The following is a 10,280-nucleotide window of genomic DNA, read 5'->3' as shown; positions in this document are numbered from 1 at the left end:
GGGTTTCTCGCGAGCGGTTTATGGAAGCTACTGAAGACAAAGACGCGTGGCTTCGCTAGGTCTTCTAGGGACGTTGAAGAAGCTGCTGTGTGTGAGTTGCTTTGGTTGACTGCACACACGGAAGACACGAGAAGGGGCAGAGAACGTGGACTTGCAGAGGCTACTGATGGGTTGGGCTCAACGCGGGCTAAAGGCGAGAGGCAACGCGGGCAGCTTCAGCGAGGCAGATGAGTCAACAATGGAGGCTTCAGCTGGTTTTTTGACCAACGGTGCTAGGGCTTGGACGCGTGGAGCAGAGAAGATGAAGGGGAAATCGCTGGTGAAGCAAAAATCGAAGATGGTGGGGCAGCACAACTTCGGTCAGGTTGATCAAGCAAGAGAAGGACATGGGGAATGGAGCAACTCGCTAGTGGGGTTGACAGTGAAGACGTGGACCACGATGGGCTACTATCTTCGAAGGAAAGAGCTGAATCTTGTGGAAAGAAAATGAAAGCATAAGCAGAATTTGAAGAGAGAGACGATCGAAGAGAGAGAGAGAAAAGGGATGAGGGAGAGTCGCGTGCAAGCTTGGAAGAGGAGAGGGACAAAAAGTCATCAAACATTATCCAATTTCATCATTGATGGTCCAAAAGTCTTCAAGTATCCCCCTTACTTTCTAGCTTGAAAATCCACAATATTGTCCAAATTGAAATCTCATTTTGCAGCCCCATGCCAATTCCGAATTTCACTCAAATAGTTTCAATTTCCTTACTCAATTCCCCAAATTGAGGTTCGATTTCGATGAAGAAAAATCTCGTATAATTTTCTATAAGTCACCAACACTCAAAGGGTCAACTTGGAAGTCCAAATTTCCTTTAATTTTGGCTTACTCGAATTTCCCTTAATTTTCGCAACATCCGAATCGATTTTCCATAAAAATCTCGGAATCTATGAAAATTCTTCGGAGGATGAGTCGACATTCCTAAAATAAATCGTGACACCATAGAACTTTCAACTTTTGAAATCGGGTTCAAATTCGTGGTTAATTTCCATTCGATGCGATTTTAGCGTGATCTAGTCTGCCGGGTAGCTTTTAGGAATTTTTGGTGCAATTGACCCATGATCAATTTATCTCGAGTCACAGTATACATCTTTGACACATTGGCGACCATCGGTTATTGTGAAAATTTAGAGGTTTCAATTACGGGCACCGGGTACCAAAACGATGGAAAAATCAGTCTAGTACCGATCGATGAGTATTTTGCAATCATGTGGAATCACCCACACTATGATCATATATCTTAGTCAAATCAACCTATCTCCGATTTCTAATCGATTTCGATAGTGCCGTAATGACCCTTGCAAATCAACACAGTCGAGCAGTCAATTTCTAGTCAAATTCTCAAGTCTATTGCATTTAGATTCCTTAATTGCTTCCCTAGGTAGTCTAGTTATCCGGTCGGCGAGTCACTTATTACCAAGGGCATGTGCCAATCACAAACACAAACAATTTCTAATGCATGATGGGATCATATGTATAAAGGGTACATGTGATATTTCAATATATATCTCAAAATCATTTATGAAAAGTTTTGAGACAATGTGATGTTCCGGCTATGAAAGGCATTCAATTGCTAAGGCTAGCCCAGGCCTTGCATTAGAAGTTACAAGCGTCGCAGGCATTTTGAATACAATTCAAACCATGAATTTCACGTTGTCAAAACAGGATTTTTAAAAATGTTTGAAAATATTTAGGATTAAGGAATATCTAGGCTATGAAACACATTCAATTGCCAAGGCTAGCCTGGGCCTCGCATTAGAAGTCATAAGTGTCGCAGGCATTTTGACTATGGTCCAAACCATGATCTTTCCTTACGCCAAATCGAGTTTTGGAAAATAACCTTTTTAGGAATCGTTTTTGAGAAACATCACATGTATCAAAACATTTTTTTTTTTAAGATGCGATTTGAAAAGGTCGGTTGTTAACAACAAAGATCAAAGTATTTAAAACAATCATGAAGATAAAATGTCATAATTTCATGTACATACTAATCTAAAAGGTGTAGCTAAATAATCACAATCAAGTTTAAATCAGGAAATTTCAGAACAAACGTGCAAGGACAGCAAAATTGAGTAATACCTATTGACAATCTAGCTATGAAAAAATTTCATAATATGCATGACATGATAAAAACAACTTTTGTACAGAAAGTTTTCTTGAACAATGTACACATGATTTTACAAAAATCAAACAACAAGTAACAACATATCAGAAATTTGTCAAAACAACAGGACATTCAGCTAATGTCACGAGAAATTTTCCTATCATAACATGCCTAAAAATCATCAAATTTATACACAACATAGTCAACATGATGAAAATAAAGTTTCATTAAGAGACCAAGTTTATATTCCAAATAGAAAAAATGGAACAAAAATATCAAAGGTCTGTCCAGACAGGAGTTAAAACAGGGGTCCAAATTTGATCCCTCATTCAGATAGTAATCTGACTTTGAGAAAATGAAAAATTAGTCTAAATGATGAGCTATTGACATGAAATTAGTGGCAATAGAAACTTTTAAATGTTTCCTACATCTTCCTAGAAGAGCTCGAGTCCAAACTAGGTCAATTTGGTATACTAAAATCAAGATCTTTGAAAGTGCGCACATCAATAATTAAGAAGGCAAAACATAAGCATTCATTAGAAAACCTTAAAATCACTCAAAGCATACATAAATTGAACATATATAATGTATTTCATCTTTCATGAAGGACTTGAGATCAAATAAGTGCAGTTATGGACTCAATTTCATCAAAACAAATCTCGGACTAATATAGGACAGACTGACCTATGTCTAAATCTAAGCAATTTTGACCTACCCAAACATGTCTAAAAATTTTGAAAAAAAATATAGAAGATGAAAAACACTTGTACAAGAAACTTTCATCATGGAAAGTTGTTCCATAACTCAACACAAAAATCGGCACAAAAATAGTAAAAAGCATAGATTCATTAAAACAAATCTCGAACTAACACAAGATAGACTAACCTATGTCCAAATCTAAGCACTTTTGACCTAGCTAATCATGTCCAAATTTTTTTAAAAAAACCTAAAGAAGATGCACAACATTTGTACGGGAAAATTTTATCAAGGAAAGTCATTCCAAAAGTCAACACAAAAATCAGCACAAAAATAGCAAAACAGAGATCGATACGGAACAGATTGACTTAAGCCTAGATCCAAGTAAATTTGACCTTGTTAAATGCATCCAAAAATCATAAAAAAAATTACAAAAGATGCAAGACATGATTTGGAAAAAAAATCATGATGAAAATTTTATCAAAAAATGATCATGAAAGTCGGCACAACAATAACAAAGTCAGAAGGTGGAACCGGATCAGAACCGAAAAAAACCTAAACTATTGCAGAATCGTTAATTTTCAGAGGTATTTTTGAAGGGTCATATGATGGTTGTTTTGGACGTGAGACCCATCATTTTGAAGCTTGGGATGTCTATTACCTAATCCTAAGAGGACTCAAGCTCAAACAAGGTGATTTCGGGCCTCGTTTTAGCCAAAACAGTAACCTATGTACAAGCCTACGAAAATCACTGATTAGGCTTAAAATCACAATTATCATTTAAATCATCAAACAACTCATTGCAGCTTTCATACTCATCAACATTAAGCATGCAAAAGCTCTATCTTGAATCCTAGCCTTGATCGACTAACTCGATCTCGCTTCATCGGATTCGAGTTTCGAATCATTACCTTTGTTGCGATTTTCGTTGGTTTCAATCGCAATTAGTTGGATCTAATCACCGGATCATGATCGGGAATCCAAGAATGTAGTTCAAGTCACTATGGCTCAAATCGGGATTAATCAAACCACCGGCTCAAGAAAAAAAGAAGAAGGAAGAATCGATCCAAGAGATGAACCAAAACTTAGAGAAAGAAAGAGAGAGAGGGAGAGGGAGAGAGTGATTTGTTTTGGTAGGGTTTTTGGAGGGAAAAATGAGAGAGAGAGAGAGAGAGAGAGAGAGAGAGAGAGAGAGGAGAGAGGTCTGAAGAGGGAGAAAATTTCGTGCAAATGAGCATTCTATTATGAAAATAGAAGAGATTTCAAAAATATACTCCAACATTAATCGATTTTAGCCATCGGTTAGACCCTAGGGTCAAAATCTCGATCCAACGGTCAAAAATCCATTTCGAATGCTCCATTATAATATCAAGGTGTTGGGTAATTGATCTAGTGGGCTTGATTTGCAAAAAAACCAAGCCAAAATCAGGATTGCGTCAAAATGCCTAATTAGGGGTCAATTTGCCATTTGACGAAATTCGGAGACCAATTTGTAAAATTTTAGGAAATTGAAGGTGTAGAAGTGAAATTGGGAGTGAGAGGGTTCCAGAACCAATGGCCAGAGGCCATGAACCTATCAGCAAGGGCCTGAATCGGCCATCTCGTCGGCGGCCAGTTAGATAGGCCGAATCGGTTCGGTTCGGTTCGGCCAGATTTTGATCAGTTCTTGACCGGTTTGGTCCAGTTCCTGCCATTTTTTCCACTTAGGACCCATGTGGGTAAAAAAATTATGCAATTTGACACCTAAAGGACCTAATTGAAAAGGAATTTTATCATTTTTATGAAGAAATTGACCAATTAAGATACACTTAAGCTAATCAAACCTTATGAATATGATCTAGGGGTCTTTTATTGACCTAATTAAATGATTATCATGGAAAAAAAATGAGTCGAAACCATGGGTGCTTTGAATTGGGCCTAAAGGGCTAAAATGGTAAAATTTGCAATTCAATGGACAAAATTGCAAATGAATCAAAATTGAACTCAATTAGTGTCACAATTGCCCTATCTAATGAGCTACCCAAAGGTAAGATCACTTACCACATTCAAATTGACCTTGAATTGAAGTGCTCAAACTTAGGTGAAAAATGGATCTAAGCATAATACTAAAATTGGACCCAGATTTATGAAATTAAATCATAGCCATGAATGGGTCAATTTAAAGTTTGCCAATTGAAGCTTAATTGCTTGACTTTCTAATGCTTGGGAGGATAAAATTCTTCAAATTGATGAGTTCTTGTGCGAATTTCACAAAATCGATCTCGAATTTGGACTTATCTTAAGAAAATGAGTGAGAAGTAATCATCTGTTCGCAAGTTATGAATGATCGATTTTTGTCCTCTAATTAGGGTTCAAAACAGCAATTCGTATTTTGACTCGATAAATCACAAAATTGAATGCTTAAACAGATTTAAGATAGTCCCTAAACCAAATGTCAAAGAAGGAACTACACCTAATTATGACTAGAATAAAAGTAATTTTATTTTTGATTGATTTAGAATCTAAAACTGAAAAATTCAGAAATCAAGGTTTTTAATCGAATTTTGTGAAATTTTTGACACAAAAGTCAAATTGGCATTAAAAGAAATGTATTTGTGCATTTTTTATTTTTTATTTTTTTGGGTCAAAGGTTTGACCAAAAGTCAACAATTTTGTTGATTTTTCCTAAAATGTTGATTTTTTTATCAAATCTTTGAATTTTCAAGAAATTGATTTGAAAGAAGTAAAATTAAAGCTAAATGGAATTTTTGGGGCAAAAAGTCAATTTTGACTCAAGATTGACTTTTGGTCAAAGGATTGACCAAAAAAATCAACCCGAAAAGTCAACCGTTTGACTTTTCTAGTTTTTCTTGAAAATGAACTAAAAACTGCTTAAAAATGACAATGCAAAAGAAATAAATGAAAACCGACATTTTTTGGTCGAGAGATGGGGTTCCGTCGTGATCAGAAACTTAAATCTCGATTTTTTTTTAATTGTTGTAATGATATGTCAACTAAAAATCAAGTGTCAACAAACTAATGTATTCCAACTCCAACCTTCCAAATCTACCTTAGATTGCAACAAAACCATTTGTTCTATACAAAAATTGCAGCAAACAAAAAAAACAACTTATAAATAACCAGGTAAAATTACATATTTTATGTCTTTGACTATGATAGACATATAAACTTTTTTCTCATTATTCACTTCACATTTGAATAGATTATACAAGAGAATAACAACATAATCAATACTCGATAAAAGTTTCTTTCAATTTTCAGCCTTGAAACTTCTTTATTCAAATGGTCGACCATAGATATTAAACCCTTCATTTGAGTTTATATTGAGTCGCCTTCCTCCAACTCATCCATTAATTTGGTGGAGGTTGATGTTGACCTTTAAGTAGCTCCAAGATTACTCTTATCGCTTGATCGGAGAATTTCGTATCAACCCATTTGAAACATTTACACTTCGAGCATTTTTTATATTTGCCACACCCATGGAATCTTCTCCTGGGATTCAATTGAATCCCAGATGTTCTTCTCAAACTTGGTAACCCGCAATAATAGTAACACTCATTATCTAATTCGTTTTTTTTTTGTGCGAATGTGAGCCGTTGTTGAAACTTCTGCCCTCCATTTACAAAAGCGAGCTAATAAGTTTAGGAGAAAATCGAAGTATGCATTCAAATTGAGGATTTAGGGTTTTGAACTTTTGGCTCTCCTTCAATTTGGGGATTTAGAGTTCTCACTTAGGGAAAAGATGCCAAATGGTGTTGTCTTGTTGTTTGCATACTGATTGTACTCTCCAACGAGCCACGTCGGCTTCAAAATCAATAAAAAATGGCAACATCGGATTTCCTACCAATGAGATTGGCGTTGGCAGACTTTGAAATGATTGTTTTTCAAACTTTTGGTACTTAAGTAATCTAAAATAAACTTTTGGTATTAAAATAAATGTCATACATAACTTTTAGCACTTTTAGTATACTTACCCCCATTTAACTTATTATTTAAACTTTTATAATAGTTAACAACAATCCTACAAAATTAGCGTACACCATTAAACCTAATAATTCCAAGTTTAAAATAGTTACATAAGATCGCAGAAGCGTGAATGACTCAGCCGAGTGTACCTAATATGAAAATAAGTACTATTTGGGCATTTACATATAAAAACGTGTCATATTTTTTAGACAATTCACAGTAATCCTACAAAATTTTGCCGATTGATTTTCATGCATAAAGCCGCCCCGATCTTGTCCTCTTCCTTTTTGGTCTCTGGCCCGCCATGCCCTCGTTCCCACATGCTATCCATTTTCCTTTTTGGTCGATTCCCGATTGGTCCCATTGCCCAAATTTTAGCCTCCTTTTTTTTTTTTTTTTTTTTTTTTAATCTCCAGCCAAAATCCTCGTTCTCTTTTGGCTTCTTCCTTGAAATGAATAAATAGAATATACAAAGCTAGCAACATAATCTGAGCTCGCCTTTTTCTTATCTTAGTCGCACCTTAAGTCCAAAACTTTGACATTTCGTTGGCACATGATATTAGGCTTAGACTTGATATATCGGTAGATTAATAGAGTGTTTCACATACCCTTCATTAGATTAATCAGCTTATCGAATCACATACTTATTATCAAAATTTTGGAACAGTGGTACTTGGTTTTTTTGTTCCTTTCAAATTTCACAAACCGTTCTCGCTTTTTGTACTTTAGAGGGACCGTTTTACTATTGCAGTTTAAAAGACAATTTTTTTCTGTGCTAGCAAATTTCTGAAAGAGTTGGCACGTGCTAAAAAGTTGTGGGTAAAAACAAATTATGAGTTATTTGATTTTCAAGTGACTTGTTAGTAACTTAGTAGCACTTTTGTGAAATTACCAACCTTTTCTTGATAATTTGCAAATCATTACTATTCCGGATTTTTAGAATTTTCACAGTGAACATGCAAGGTTTTCTCTTTTGGGTGGACTGCAAATTCAAGTTATGTTCACAACAAAATTCAGATGACCATATCATTCAGGGCAATCTAGAAGATGTGGTAAGGCAGAATTCGGAGTAGCTAAATATAGACCAAAGTTAGCAAATTCAAAGAAGTAGAAAAGTTCATAAAAAGAATGCTTCCCGAGCTCATTGTAATTGCAAAAAGAACATGTGATCGTGGATTTGAATACTTGAATATGCAGGCATAATTCAATAAGAAACAAACTTACAATGTTGGAGGATCCTCAAAAGAGATCAATTCCATAAGACAAGAAAACCATTGTCAAAACCCAGATCTAATAGAATATGGTAATAGATGAAGAACATCAAAGAACAGAAGCGATGAGCCAAGAGATCAAAGAAACAAAACCTGAAGAAAAAAGTAGGGCACGATTTGAGAAGGAAAATATGGTGTAGGGAGTGGACGACGATGCTGATGCTGATGCTGATGCTGATTCTCTGAAGTGGAAATTCCGATAGTTATATGGGTTGAAGTGAGCATATCTATTTCGCCAACAATGATTGGAGTGAGGGAAACGAAGATGGGCTGCTACTTATCTTCAAATTGTCCGATAAAGCTACTTTTGCTGCATTTTTTTTTTTCTATTAATGGCTGGGGACTCTCAATTATATTTCGGCCTTTACAGTTGGTGAAGAAAAGCAGAGCACGAAGAGGGAGGGAGTGTGTTATTTTCATTAAAACTCCAAATTTTCAGAAAATTCAATTTGAGACAAAATAAATCATTTTCTTTTTGTGTTTGTTTGTGCCAAATCTAGTTCCACTAAAATGCATTAACATAGTCTAACTGAACCTAATTTAACGACTACAAATTATCAAGAAATCGGGGAAAAGGATTTCCCCCTAGCCATAAGGGGAAGTCATTTTTCTTGATATAAACTTCTTGTTTTCAATCCACAGATAACATTTTATGTTAATCAATTAATTTTCCATCATTCAAATATCGAAAAGTTATCTCCCCATGCAATTTTCTCTCAAGTGAATGGGCCCTTGGTCTGTCTCTAAAAATTTGTGATAGTTTGTTTCTTGAAAAAAAAAAAAAAAACCAAAGGTGGAAAAACTTGCTTGAGAGCTGATTGTGAGATGTGGGAAAGATTCTGCCTCATGATAAGTCGATATCCTCCATCACAAATACTAAGGGCGCATTTGGCAACGATTCTGTTCCCGGGAGCTGATCTAACTAGAAATGATTATTTTTTATTCTATTCCCGGGAACTGATTCTGAGTAAAAAAGCGCGTTTGGTAACTGTTTAAAATTTTTGATTCTGGAATAGAATTGCGTTTGGTACCGTATTAATTGATTCTGTTCCAAATTAATTTATTTTGATTTTTAAATAAATTTTAAATAATTTCTTTACTTTTTTACTTTTTTACTTTTTTTTTTTTTTTTTTTTTTCCTTTTTCCTATTCTTCTTCTTCTTCTTCATTTGGCCGGTCGCCGGACCGGGACCGGCCGACGAGGGCCGGCGACGCTCCTCGGCCTCGGCGGTGGCCGAGCAAGCCTCACCGGCCGGGCGAGGCTCGCCTGCCACCGGGCGAGGCTCGACCTCGCCCGATTTGGCGAGGCCGAGCCTCGCCTAGCTGCCGGCGAGGCTCGACTAGCCACCGGTGAGGCTCGCCCGCCCGCCGGTGGCCGGCCGGCCTCGCCGGGGCCGGGCGAGGTCGGCCTAGCCACCGGCGAGCTCGCCAAACCTTGCCCTGGCCTGGCGAGCCTTCGGCGACCGGTGGTGGACCGGCGATCGGCGGGCGGCGGCGGGTGGCGGCAGGCGGCGGCGGACAGTGGCGGACGGCGGCGGGCGATGGCGGATGGCAAGCGAGATGATGAAAGAGAATAACAAGGGTTTTACCGTTTTGATTCTTTTTCTGATTCTCGGACGTAGAATCAAAAAAAATTTTATTCTCAAATCTTGTCCAAAATCGTTCCTGGGAACAAAAATTTTACCAAACGTGATTCTCGTCCCAAACTGATTCTGGGAACAAAAAATCAGAATCTGGCACTGTTTGGCACGTTGCCAAACAGGCCCTAATCTTCCCAAATTGTTAACTTAGATGCTGTATTTTTCGTTGACCCTTGTCATACGTCAATTAACTAAGGAGGTTGTTTTGTTTTGGATTTTTTTAAGGGCGATGTTAAAATTAATCTCGGATCAAAGAGGTTAATCAACAAAACTGTGATTGTAGAATTACGCTTTACTCTCACGTAATGCACCTAGCCAAATACAAAGACATTATTAAATATGGTTGACCTCACATAACATCTATTCCATTTAGAAGGCCTTTTTGGGTATATATGCTTTCGTATCGCGCGATCATTGTCGATTCCTCTTTTTAGGGATTAAATTGAATGTTGATGACTTTATGTCAGCGAGGAAGATGGGATTTATGTGGAGGTGGAATGTGGAAATCAAAGAATGAAAGCCTGATTTATTATACTGAAGAAAAGTAGAAAGAGACCTGAGAG

The sequence above is a fragment of the Eucalyptus grandis genome, chromosome 11, assembly GCF_016545825.1.
Source record: "Eucalyptus grandis isolate ANBG69807.140 chromosome 11, ASM1654582v1, whole genome shotgun sequence".
Lineage (NCBI taxonomy): Eukaryota > Viridiplantae > Streptophyta > Magnoliopsida > Myrtales > Myrtaceae > Eucalyptus > Eucalyptus grandis.
This window is presented reverse-complemented; position numbering follows the sequence as displayed.